Source organism: Urocampus carinirostris, chromosome 2, assembly GCF_059441175.1.
Source record: "Urocampus carinirostris isolate Australia breed hairy pipefish chromosome 2, RoL_Ucar_1.0, whole genome shotgun sequence".
NCBI classification, from domain to species: domain Eukaryota; kingdom Metazoa; phylum Chordata; class Actinopteri; order Syngnathiformes; family Syngnathidae; genus Urocampus; species Urocampus carinirostris.
In genome coordinates this window covers 60,184,812-60,197,679 of record NC_142350.1, presented here as the reverse complement: position 1 = coordinate 60,197,679, position 12,868 = coordinate 60,184,812, and the positions used below count along the sequence as shown (strand labels likewise).

General features: G+C 42.2%; 1 pseudogene; it reads left to right on the top strand.

The window, feature by feature from the left end:
* Positions 1-587: 587 nt before the first annotated feature.
* On the top strand, positions 588-724 carry LOC148372790 (U2 spliceosomal RNA; annotated as a pseudogene).
* The last annotated feature ends 12,144 nt before the right edge of the window (positions 725-12,868 follow it).

Sequence of the window (12,868 nt, the reverse complement as noted above, 5' to 3'; positions counted from 1 at the left end):
GTCCCAAAGTTTAGTCTTCCTCATCTGTATCCTTTATGCCAAGGTTAAAAACTCGAGATTGTATTGAAGTAAAGAAAGAAACACACTCTGATTTAGAAAATGATTTTGGGTAGCCCTTTCATCGGAGGCCCGTTCCAGCTGAGCTTTCCCCTTGATCTGGTTCCAAGATCGGCTCAGAGAGGAAAGACACCCATTCGATAACTACTAGCCCATCTATTAAAAACACAGGCGTAAAACAACACATCTAATTGGCTTAAACAAGATCACATGAATATAGGAAACAAATCTGATTGGCTTAAACAAAATCACATAATTAAATGGGGCGCTGTAATGCTGGTCTGCGAGCACAATAAATGAACAGTGAGAAAAGTGAAACTTTTGTAACATAAAATAAGTTACTGTAAAATCAAGGGAGTATATCATGGTAGGCAAGCTTGTAACCAGACCTACCGGCACTAATGTGGTGGACGTCTTGATTCATAGTTAGCAGGCCCCAAGAGGATACATTTATAATAAGAATACAAATAGCACCTGGCAACTGTGGTTCTGAATTTGTATACTATCCATGAAGTCCAGAGATACATTGCATCGTAAACTTGCCTTCTGGCAAGGGCTTTGATGTAAGTCTGAATTTTTTGCAATCCGGAGATGGAATAAGAGCTTGCTCTGTCCACTCCATGCGTCGGCCCGGTATTGCAGTACCTCCGGGAACGGTGCATTCGCACTGATCGCTGCATGGCTCTGTGGCTAGGACCTTGACTCGGCCTCTTGGCTGAGAGCAAGTGTCTCGGCCCCTTGGCTTTGTAGCGTATTATGATTTGACCGATAACGGATAATGGATACTTGATAAAGAATATAGAACAATAAACCTTACAAAATCCCGCCTTTAAAATACTTGTAGTATATATTCAAAACACTTTTGAGTCTAAAATCATAGAAGGCACGATTAAAGCATAATTTCTCTTACATTTTACTCCTCTGCACCTACCGAGCATGGCACACCAATGCTGGCTAGTGGCTGCTAATGTTAACAACTGTGTTGCCATTGCTAATCGCTAATGCTAGCTTGTGCGATGTTTTGCAAGCTTGAGGGGGACAATGATGAGTGTGCGTTGGTTGTAACTCTTTTTAATACTTTTCATTTGCATCTCCCATGCACATCTCTTCTCACATATCTTCCATCTCTTTTCAATTTACCACTCACGCAGCCCCAAGGGCTCACTTTCAGTTGCCCCCGGCGCCTGATCACAAAAACATTACCAAAACTCTGCAGAGAAAGTGCTAAATATTTAAAGTGCACCAAACGAGACAACATTAACAGACAAATATAAACATGAATATGAAATAACATGAAAATAAATGAATGATGCAATTACATGCCTGGTGTGTTCCCTCTTTCAAAGATCCATTCAACATCAAATCATTCACCTCATGCACTCATTTACATGGGTTTCACAAATGCTAGCTCCTTAATGCTACCCACCAATGCTAGCAAATGTGCATAAAATCTTGGCTTGTGACCGTTAGGAACGCTAATATTTTGCCCATGCCACGGAGGAGCAAAGCTAACTCAGATACAGAACAGGGGAGGGCAGAAACTTTGGAAGCTAATGAGGGCCATACCACGGTATTATATGAGAGGAAAGTGGAGGGAAAAACACGTTTTTTTTCATTTAATCTTCTGTATTAAAAATTGTAATTAATCAAAAGCTAAATGAATAAATGAAATGACGTTTTGAAATGCAACCAAAATGACCTAGAGTCTGAAAGGTTTAAGTGCTTACTTTGAGTCGTCCTGTAGGATAACCAGTGTTGGGAACGTTACTTTAAACAAGAAATTAGTTACTCGCTACTTCTAATTGAGTAAGTAACTGAGTTTATCTTTAGTAAAGTACCAAGTGACCAGGGAAAGTAACTATTTCTGTCACTTTAAAAAAAAGTTGTATGTCAAAGAATTTGACATTTTCTGAGCAGTATTCGAGTCAAGTCGAATGGAGAAGAACAGATTGTTTAGTGATCGAACCTTGTAATGTATATTGTACCTCACAAGCAACATATTTATCCTTCAATGCAAGAAAACTAAACAGCAAACGATATAATAAAACAAAAATAATCAATAAACAATATAGTGTGTTTAATAAATTCAATTCAACTCGACTGGTCCACTGACTCTTCTTAGGGAACCGGCTTTTTCTGCTTGGCTCACTAAAAATAGCCGCCTCTTTTGGCTCTTAATGGCTCGTTGGGTTGTTTTGGTTATTTAGTCTTTATTTTACCATTAATTATTATGAATGACTTAAAAAGGAAGGTCATGATTTACCAAATTGCCCTCACCTGCGCTCACTCGTTCAGCCCCAGCTGCCACTCATTCCCTAATTAGTCCTCCTCCTATCTAAACACGTCATTCTCGTTCACTCCTGGCCAGTCCATCTCCGAACCCTTGCGCATGCAAGGCAAGCACTTTTGACTCTGGCTCCCGTTTCAATCCCGACCTGTTTCCTGTCTTGATTCCAGATCCAAGCTCCGTTCTCCTGTCCTGGATACCAGTATCCTCATTCTGTTTCCTGTATCGATCCCCGATCCAAGCTCCGTTCTCCTGCCCTGGCTACCCGTATCCTGCCCGATTCTGTTCCCTGTTTCGATCCCTGGCTTCCCGCTTGTCCCGGCTACCTGACTTAATCCGATCTCCGTCCAGGCTCCGTCTCCCGTCCCTGCTGACCGACTTGTTCTGATTTCCGACCATGCTTCGTTCGCGGGGGTTTCCTACTCCCCCTGCCCAGAAGTTAACAGATCGCTGTCTTTTTCCTCTCGCCCTGTCTTCCCCGATCCCTTAATAAAACATCATAACAGAGGAAAATAAAGAAATGTTAACACTTGAACGTTAACCCTGAAAAACACAGGAAACATGAATTAAAACTTTTATAAATCTACAAAGAAAAAGGTCAAATAAAAAATGTTTAACCTTTTTTTATACTCAACAAAGTCAAAGTCAAAAGCACAGAAACCCTGATATTTTTTCCAAGCAATCACAGGAGAAAAATAGCATGCAGCCTCAGGGTACAGAGTTCCAGGGTTCGATACCATCTACAGCAACCTCCTTGTGCAGAGTTGGCATGTTCTCCCAGTGCCTGCGTGGGATTCCTCCGGGTATTCCGATTTCCTCCCACAGTCCAAAAACATTCGTGGCAGGTTAATTGGCTGGTCCAAATTGTCCCTAGGTGGGAATGAGTGACCTCTGCCAACCGCCTGGAGATAGCTGGGATGGGCTCCAGCACCCCCGCGATGCTAGTGAGGATAAGCAGCACAGAAAATGGATGGATGGTGACAAAAGAGGAGATGATATATTATAGCCTCTGCTTAATAGCCAGCCAAAGAAATGTTATAGGTCCAAATCTCCACTCTGTCGTCCATTGAACTTCATGCAAAAAGACATGCAAATGACTAGCAACAAATACATGAACACAACATGCACACAGACTGGATTGAGGCTGGCTGGCGTAAATGTTACGGCCTACTCCCGCGGGGGGCTTCTTGTTTCCTGTGACCTACTTTGTGGCTTTTAATTAGGCGGGCTGACCGCAACCCGTTACACAGATGGGAAAATAGGTGATGCGCCGCAGTGTCTGTCGTTGCATAACACCGAAACCCGCCAGCGGGAGAGGGGGTTGCCGCGGTAGGACGGCGGACCTAGGTCATAGCGTGCCAACGTGACAGACGAGCGTGGTGAGCATCCGACATATCTTTACTTGTACAGTAATCCCTCGTTTTTTGCGGGGGTTACGTTCCAAAAGGTCATGTGATAGTCAAAATCAGTGAAGTAGAAACGTGTTTTTATTTTATTTTTTTCTTATACTTTATTAACCAGTCAAGCCAAAGAACAAACCCAATTTATAGGCTAAAGTATTTGTTTAACAATGTAAGCAGTGTATTTTATGAATGTTTTTTTACAAATTTTAAATAATAAACTTGTCACTTCGTTGCACAACTGTGTCAAGACGCAGTCGATGTGGTGCAGAACACAGCTCAGAAACACAGATTAGTGCAGGAATGGATGTCTTTATTCAGACAGGGTTCGGTATACAGGAAGTCAAGTGGTGAGGCATCAATAGGAATATGAGGTACTGGCAAGGAGTTGTTGGTCTGGTAAACTCACTCAGCAAAGGCAACAGGCCAAGGGCTTGGCCTGGAAGGGCAGGCAAGGGTCTGGTCCAATGAGAACGATAAGGCTGGGATATGAGGGCTAAGGAGGTGATAATATAGGTCGTGAAATAGCACCAAGCCAAGGAAACACAGTGTTTAAATAGTGACAAGGGAAAGGTTTCATTGGAAGATAATCAAGACAAGTGCCACCAGGTTTAGGGTGGAATTGAGAGCCAGAAAATGATAGACCAAACCAAAGTGCAAATAGTGACATGGTCCACTTTACTTCACATGATACTTTGTGGCCATCAAGTGGGCATTGTGGAAAACAACCCACCATGTCCATGTCGAAAGAGGCATATTGAACCAAAAACGAAAAAAACATAACAGAAGATATCTGGAGACACAAGAAAATAAAATCCTTGTATCAGCCATATAAGAAAAGAAACACAAACTGCAGCTACGTATATTTCTTGGAAAACGTTAAGAATATGTCCCGTTTGCCCTTTTACAGAAACCATGTATTTTTCCACTATCAAACATTTTGGGAAAAGTGCAAGGGAGCCACTTGGGAGTGTCAAAGGGCCGCATGTGGCTCTATAACAAGTTTAGCAGGTCAACATGTCCAAGTTTGTTGACGATAGAAAGCATCTTTCTCTGCCTGTTTTTCTCTGCCGGTGCTTTTGTCATTACAGAGTGTGTTACGTATGTTGAACTCAGACCTCAACTCAGACCTCAACATCAGGCAGACACAAGCAGAAAAGGAGCGGGGCGACCAATCAGAATGCAGAACGAAATGCACTATGAAAATCCGTAGTAGCAAAACCCTGTGTCATGATTACTGATGTGACTCAGCTGTGCCCGCTCATTTGGCGCTACCAGCCGTGGGTTCTGATAGGCTCCCTGTCACTATTTGGACTCAGTCCTGTCAATCCCCTGTTGTCAGTCCGTCTGCGAATCTCAGTGAATACTAGGCAAGCCTTTTTCGACCCTGACTCCCACCTGTCCCGTTTTTGCTCCCGTCTGTCTCCAGCTACGACCTGTTTTGCTCCTGACCACATCTGTTCTTCCGCCCCGGTTTGTGACCTCTTTTTGTCCCCCGACTACGTCTACTCTCCCGTTCTGGCTTACGACTCGCTCATTACCCCGACCACGCCTTGCTCTCCCTGTTTATAGGTTGGTCGTTTTGGTTGTTACATTTCTCAGAATTCACTGTGTGAATATAACTTGTTTTTATATTCTAAATATAAAAACAATCTTTCACACACACACACACACACACACACATGAAGTAATGGTTCAATAATCAGTCTAATTGCATCTCTTGTACGTTTATCAGTTTTGTACTCTTTTATTTTGAAGTTGCATTTCCGGTGTATTTATCTGTTTCCTGTGTGACTAAAGTTAACTAGACACACGGGGGCGCGCAGTGTGGCCGCAGCCCTGGGCGAGAGGTGATGGCCCCGATGGGTCACCGGACGGAGCTAATAAATTTATTTACCTTAATGCTTGTTTTTATTTGTTTAATCCTGCCAACACAGAGTTTATATAAGTTTTAACTTTATCACTGTCCCGGCTACCGACCCGTTTTTTCCGTCCCTGACACCGCCATCGCTCTATGGAAGATCCACTTCCGCGTTCAGAGCACAATCCGAGTACGAGAGCGACTTGCTTCCCGCGCCCGGCGAACACCGGATCGTGGACGCAGCCCTTTCTCTTTCCTCCAATAAAACTTGTGAGAAATGTAACGCAATTGGGTCCTTTTTCTGGTCCTGACACCGCGGTAAGTAAACCACAATACGACAAGGGATTACCGTAGTCGACCTCAGATTAGAGGCGCGGGATTCCCGATGGTCGAGTGAGAAAACCGACTGGTCCTCGCACCGACATCGCACGTCACTGTGCCGTTGCCATGCGCGTCGCCGTTCCAGTCCAGGTTATTCATAGCTGCTTTTATATATCGCTGTTTGTCTCTGCCCTCCCTCTCCGAAGAGATGGCCCTACCTCACTCTCACTAATCGCCATGGCAACCTGGTAATCCCTCTCCCTCTTTTCTGCACACATTGCTGAGACAGTCATGCAAACCTGTGTTTAAATGTGTGCTGACATGAACACAGAGATGGCTTGAAACGCCATGATTGTAATATATGAGAGCATGTTCGTGGTGATTATCTCTCACACGCACTTCTGAGTTGTCCATTGGCAAATGGACAACTGTGTTTCGTTAAATCCTAACACAGCATCTTACCAGCTCAGTAGCCTAGATGGTAAGGCGCCCGCTTTGAGACTGGGAGGTCGGTGGTTCGCGCCCCGGCCGAGTCATTCCTAAGACTTAAAAAGTGGTCGGCGGCGCCCTCTGTTGGCTGCGGCTGCATCGGCTCGCTACAACGGGTCAGGTGCAATCGACATTTCGTTCTGTGTACAGTGTTACACAGAATGACAATACAAGGAAATTATTATTATTATTATTATTCCACGATTTCACGCCCCAAACTGTAGGGCGGCGCCATTGTCCACAGCACCACAGAAAAGATGTTCTTCACTTCCGGTTTCTTGTAAACAAAGCGGATTATTTAAAAAGCACGTCACCATGTCCATGTGAGTAAAATAAGAACAGGGTCAATGTTCCCTCTAATTATCCACGGGTCTGAGCGTTCACACAAAGTCGGTGAGCAACGCTTGAAACAACAGTGAGCAACAGCAATCCCAAGTGTGGCAACTAAGTCATTATCAAACATGTCCAAAACTTGACATCAAGTTATATTTTCCGGCAATGCAAAAAAATTAGTCGGTTGCACAATACACAACTGTATTTAATCAAATTTTTGAGTGGAAGTACAATGTTGGCAACAAGATTGACTTGGTATAATTGGAAATTATTTGAACGCAACACAAACTTTTCTTTTTTTTTCCGAGCTTTTTTTTATTTTTTACGAGCTGTTACTTTTTTTCTTTTTGTTCTCTATTTACTTTTTTCCTACATTTCTTTCTTTTCTTTATTTCTGGCTTTTTTTCTAAATTGTTCCTTCTTTTTTTCTCTTCCTTTTGTTTCTTGCTTTTCACTACTTTTTCATTTTGGTATTTTTTTCTTTTTCGTTCTATTCCCCCCTTCCTTTTAGTCATTTTGTGCATAATTTACATACTATTTGGTCATAAAGGGATGAAAGAAGCAAAAACAACCTGAAGAGCCGTTTAGGACCCGAAAGATCCGGTTCCTTTTAGTGAGCCGAGCCGAAGAAGCCGGTTCTCGACAAACTCTACTAACTTTATTCAACTTCGTCCGACATTGACTTCAAAATACCGCATTTAGGACGCAACGTCAGGGGAACCCGTGTTCTTTACACTTCACACCAACCATATTGAATGGATGCACGAGATATTAAACGTCTACTCTCCCGTGGTCAAATCGGGAGACTAGCAAATATACAAATAAACATGACTTGACTTGACTGAGAAATAAATAAAGTTAAGTTTAACTTACTTTTGGGAAAGTCAGGCGACTTCCTCCTCCGTTGCTGAAAAAAAAGCGATCCTACCATTTTCTCAACCGCATCAAGCTTTCTTATTCCACTTTTATTTCAAAAGAAACGGCTCGCCTCTTCTTTACACTTCACACCAACCATATTGAATGGATGCACGAGATATTAAACAATAAAAATGTCAAAGTTATTAGCGCGCTGGAGATACAGTATACAGTATTATGTTTACATACAAACTAGGAAGAGGAAGCCGGATTTCTTCTTCGGGATAAATACTGGGTGACCTCTCACAGCGCCACACATCGGTAGCGGAGGAAAGAAGCACTACAGTAATGTCCTGTACTCGGAAAATACCAAATCTAACTGACAGCAAAGTCTGGATATTTTTCGACATCCCGAAAATTTTTTTTCGTATCTACCGTTTTGCGTAAGTCGAATGGTTGTAAGTAGGGGATTTCTGACGTGAAGCACCTGTGCCCACTCATTTGCGCCAACCGCTGCGAGTTCTGATTGGCTCCCTGTCACTATTTGAACCCAGTCCCGTCAGTACCCTGTTGTCAGTCCATCTGCGATCCTCTGTTTATACAAGGCAAGCATTTTTCGATCCTGACTCCTGCCTGTCCCGTTTTTGCTCCCGTTTGTCTCCGGATACGACCGGTTTTGATCCCGACCACGTCTGCTCACCCGTCCTGGCTTACGACCCATTTTTGATCTTGACTACGTCTACTCTCCCGTCCTGGCTTACAACTCGTTTACGACCCGACCACGCTTTGGAGAGAAAGGGGTTCACCTCTCGAGACAGCGTCTCGTTCTCGGGGGAGAGCGATTGTATCATTTCAGTTGTGTGAAAGATGTCCTCTTGTATATTATAAATTGTGACAGATACCTGAAATCAAAGACTTGACCAAAAAGTCTAATAACAGAAACAGAAACAGAAAACAAGAAAACTTATACATAACCAGGTCTCGTTGGCAGCTGGCTCTGTAGTCTGCCCAAAGTATATCAAAGAGCTTTCTTTTCAATTTACATAAAATACACTTTAGAATATCACAATACATTTTTACATCCATTTTAACAAGATACTTTTAACAAGAGATCGTATAGTTTTTGGTAAGTGTCCTGCAATGATGAGTCCAACAGTGCCACCTGCTGGTATGGGGTAGGGTTTGTTTTGGCTTTTGACATGTGACAGGAAGACCGTAAGACACATCTTTTAGTGCTCTACAAAAAAAGTTTTTTTTAAACATTAAAACTACAGCTGACAAATCTCTCAACATGCACAGTTGTGTGATTGATGTTGTCAAGCTGTTTGGATTTATTTTCGTTTTGTTTCTGTTGTGCTAAAATGTTAATTCCCCTTACAGAGTCTGTAGACATTGAGATCAGGCTTGACTGATTGTGACTTCATACGGGGTCGACTCCCACTAATCTGCAAGCTTGCGTTTCCCTGGGACACCTCTGTTGGCGATCAACACCCGGTCTCCCACGACGAGGGGTGATCCTTTGGCCCTACGGTTGTACAGCTTGGCATGGCGAGTCTGTTCTCTGAGAGTATTCCTTTGTACAATCTGAGCAGCTTCATGTAGATCCTTCTTCAGATGGGTTACAAAGTCAGAGATCAAAGCCAGCAGAGAAGCACCCTCACACCCTCCAGGAACCTGGCATGCAGGGAAGCGGCAGTGAATGTCGAGCACGTCAGGACTGTAGACGCTGCCGTTGTCATACACTTGTTGGATGCCAAGTCCATAGGAGAAGGGGGAGATGTTCAGCATGTAGAGCAGCGTGGCCTCGCAGGCACCGACCTTGTCACCAGTTTTGATCAGGCCGACATCAGTAAAAATTTCAATGGTTCTGTCATGTCCTGCATGGCCGCCATGACACCCAGCTGGTCCCGCCCCTTGACACCGGCTGACACAGATTGACCTAATTGCGTGTGGGATTCTTAAGGGCTCGTTTTGGGACTGCCCGTTGCCATTCCATTGTTTTGTTTGACTCAAGGAAAAACCTGTTCATGCCCGTTTGTTCTGAGTTACGGCCTTTCTTTCTTGAAGACCTGTTCGTGCCCGTTTGTTCTGAGTGATTGCCTGTAAGCCAGTTTTTGTTTTGTCTTTGGTCCCTGCGTGTTGGACAACTTTTATTTTCTAAATAGAAGTGACTGATCGTCTACGCAAAAATGAGTTCACCCTTCCTGCCTCTCAGTCCGTTCCTTGACAGGTTCCCCCTGGACATCTTGGTGGTAATGCCCAAGGCCTGGAAGAAGGAGGTCTTCTCAAGACCAAGGCCAGTATTCTGTTATTTTTATGTTTTTTTTTTCAGTCTATCCTTAGCTTAACGTAATTATTGAAGCAGAGGTGACAAATGCAACTTTATTGAATCGATACGCGTTTACAACAGGAATATATAGCAGTCTTAATGTTGGAGGGCTCAGTCACTTTATGCATGCATCGTTTACGACGGTGGTAGCCTATGAGAGCATGAACCGTGATGAAAAACACCCCCTCACAACCCACCAAAACATTTAATCCATAAATGCTCATACTACATAACAATACTCATTTAATACGGCCCTCTGAGCGCTTTAAAAATGGAAACTAATGAAAAGCCGTAGGTGGAAATTTGTCATCACCGAAAAGCCTGGTATTCATATCATAGTCCGGACTCAGCGTTTTTTTGGGCAAAACGGCTGACTCAACATTCTCAGCTGCGTCTCCTTGTCTCCATCCTTCACGCCAGCCTGCATCTAATCACGACCGAAGCTTTCCCTTGTGTCAAACAGATCAGCTGGCAAATGAGCCTCATTTTCAGGACGGATCAATGGGCTGACTGTCATCCGCGGATAGACGGATGGGCTTACTCCAATCACTTGTATCGATCGTACAAAGCTAGCCTAATTCTCTGGAATTGCACTTGATCGTGTCAGCACCTCCGTGTTAAAGCTTCAAGTTGCAAAATAGCCAATTGTAATGTGGGAAATACATACATACCAACCTTTTAACATGAACAAATGGAAGATTTTACTGCAAAACACAATCCGTCTCTAATATCAGTGTCTGAAACCCATGACCAAAAAGTTACCGGACACCAGGGCAGACAACTCAAAAAAGTTGCCTGCCCCATTTTTCACAACTTGAAACACGATAAGACGAGTAATCGCAAAAATAAAACATTGTTGCAAAGTATTAAGGATTGATAATCAGAGTACATAACAGAACAACACTTTAAAATTAAGTTTATCATAAATCTACTTATAACATTCATTGCATGTATATGACATCACTGTTTTCCCATCAGCCATCAATATGTACCTGCTCTTACTCATCTTCATTCATGCAATGTTTGCGTTGCGTCATCTGCTACAAGCCACGTGTACTTCTCTTTCCAAGATGCTTTTAATGTACATTTACGTTTTGCAGCGCCATCAATTTTGTTTGCTTCTTTTGAATCTTTTTTCTGGGGCTGAGGTTTTGCCTTGATTCCCAACCACTTATCCATTTTTCTTGTGTTCTCTGTGATTCTACTTTGTAGAATGATATGCAAATGCACGACCTTATAGCACTCGGAAAAGTCTGGAAGCACAAAGTTATTCGATGCAGGCTTCTGATTGGCTGTCGAGTATGCAAATTGCCAAACGAACCGAAATTTCCAGACCGAACGAACATTTTGAAATTGGAATAAAGCAAACCTTTGTAACAAGCTACCGTTCCATCCTGTCTAAAAAAATTAAAATAATAAATAAATAAATAAATAAAAATGGAAGATTTTTTTTTTTCTTGAAAAAGTTGTCGGCCACCCGGGCAGAGACGTTTTGTAAGTTGTGCGCCCGACGTAAAAGATGGGCAGACATTGTTTCAGACACTGCTATCATATATATATATATATATATATATATATATATATATATATATATATATATATATATATATATATATATATATATATATACTGTATATATACATATTTAAAAAAAGACATTCACTTGTTTAAAACGGAACTCTTAAATCGATCGTTGGAGCGGTTTATTCTCGTACAAAAACTTACTCTTGCCTCAAGATAAAGCGGCCATAGACAAAAATACTAGTGTAGACTCAAGACTTTTCTGCTGCTGTTTAAATTTAAAAGAAAAGAAAAAAACGGTAGATTACAAACAATAAATAAATTGACAGACGTTTTTAACTTAAAGGTTGTCAAACTCATTTTAGCCGGGCTATTAGGTTTAAGAGAAAATAAGAGAGAGGGGGAGAGGAGAGAGAGAGAAAGAAAAAGAGAGAGTGAGAGAGTAAGAAAAAAAAAGAGAAAGAGACAGAGAGAGAGAGAGAGAGAGAGAGAGAGAGAGAGAGAGAGAGAGAGAGAGAGAGAGAGAGAGAGAGAGAGAGAGAGAGAGAGAGAGAGAGAGAGAGAGAGAGAGAGAGAGAGAGAGAGAGAGAGAGAATAACAAGGGGGACTGACCTATGAATGACCTGTTTCGTGTTGACAATATCTTGTGTATTATTTGTCGGCAGTAGCTCAGGAGTTAAAGTAATCGTCTTGGGATCAAGATGTCGCAGGTTCGTCACGCGTTTGGGTCCTGATCCTAATACTGTTGGGCAGGACACTGAATCCCTAATACCCCTGATAAGAAGGTAGTTGCCTTGCATGGCTAAAGGCTTTGCTATATAAGTGTGTGTGAATGGGTAAGTGTGAAGCAAATTGTAAAGTGCTTTGGGAGGTCTTCAGTGACTTGAAAAGTGCTATTTAAATGCGAATGTAGAACATTTATTGCAACATCTGTTGCAGCCTGGTCATCCTGGATGGGGGATGACCTCATTTGCAGTCCCTTCTCAAGGTTTCTTCATTTTCCCTTATGTTGAGGTTTTTGAGTTTTTCCTTTCCCTCATGTAGGTTTTAGATCAGGGGATGGTGTCATAATAGTTTGTGGTTTGCAATAATCTGTGCAGCCCTTTGAGATTCCTTGTGATTCGTGTTATACAAAATAAACATGACTTTTCAATCTGTTCATCTTTATTTCAGATAGATAATTTGTAAAAGTTAACACAACTGTTTGGGTTGCCCCCAAAATTGTGATAAAACAAGATGGGAAAGGTAAACATGTACGACAACAGGTTAATCACAAAAAAGAAATCGTATTAGAAGGCTCAACCTTCTAAAGAATTGGAGTTCTGCCTGAAAATTTTGATCTTGTGCTTATGAGAACGATGAGAAAAGAAATGAATCGAAATAATAACAGAAACAACAAGAAGTGGTGCTCACAT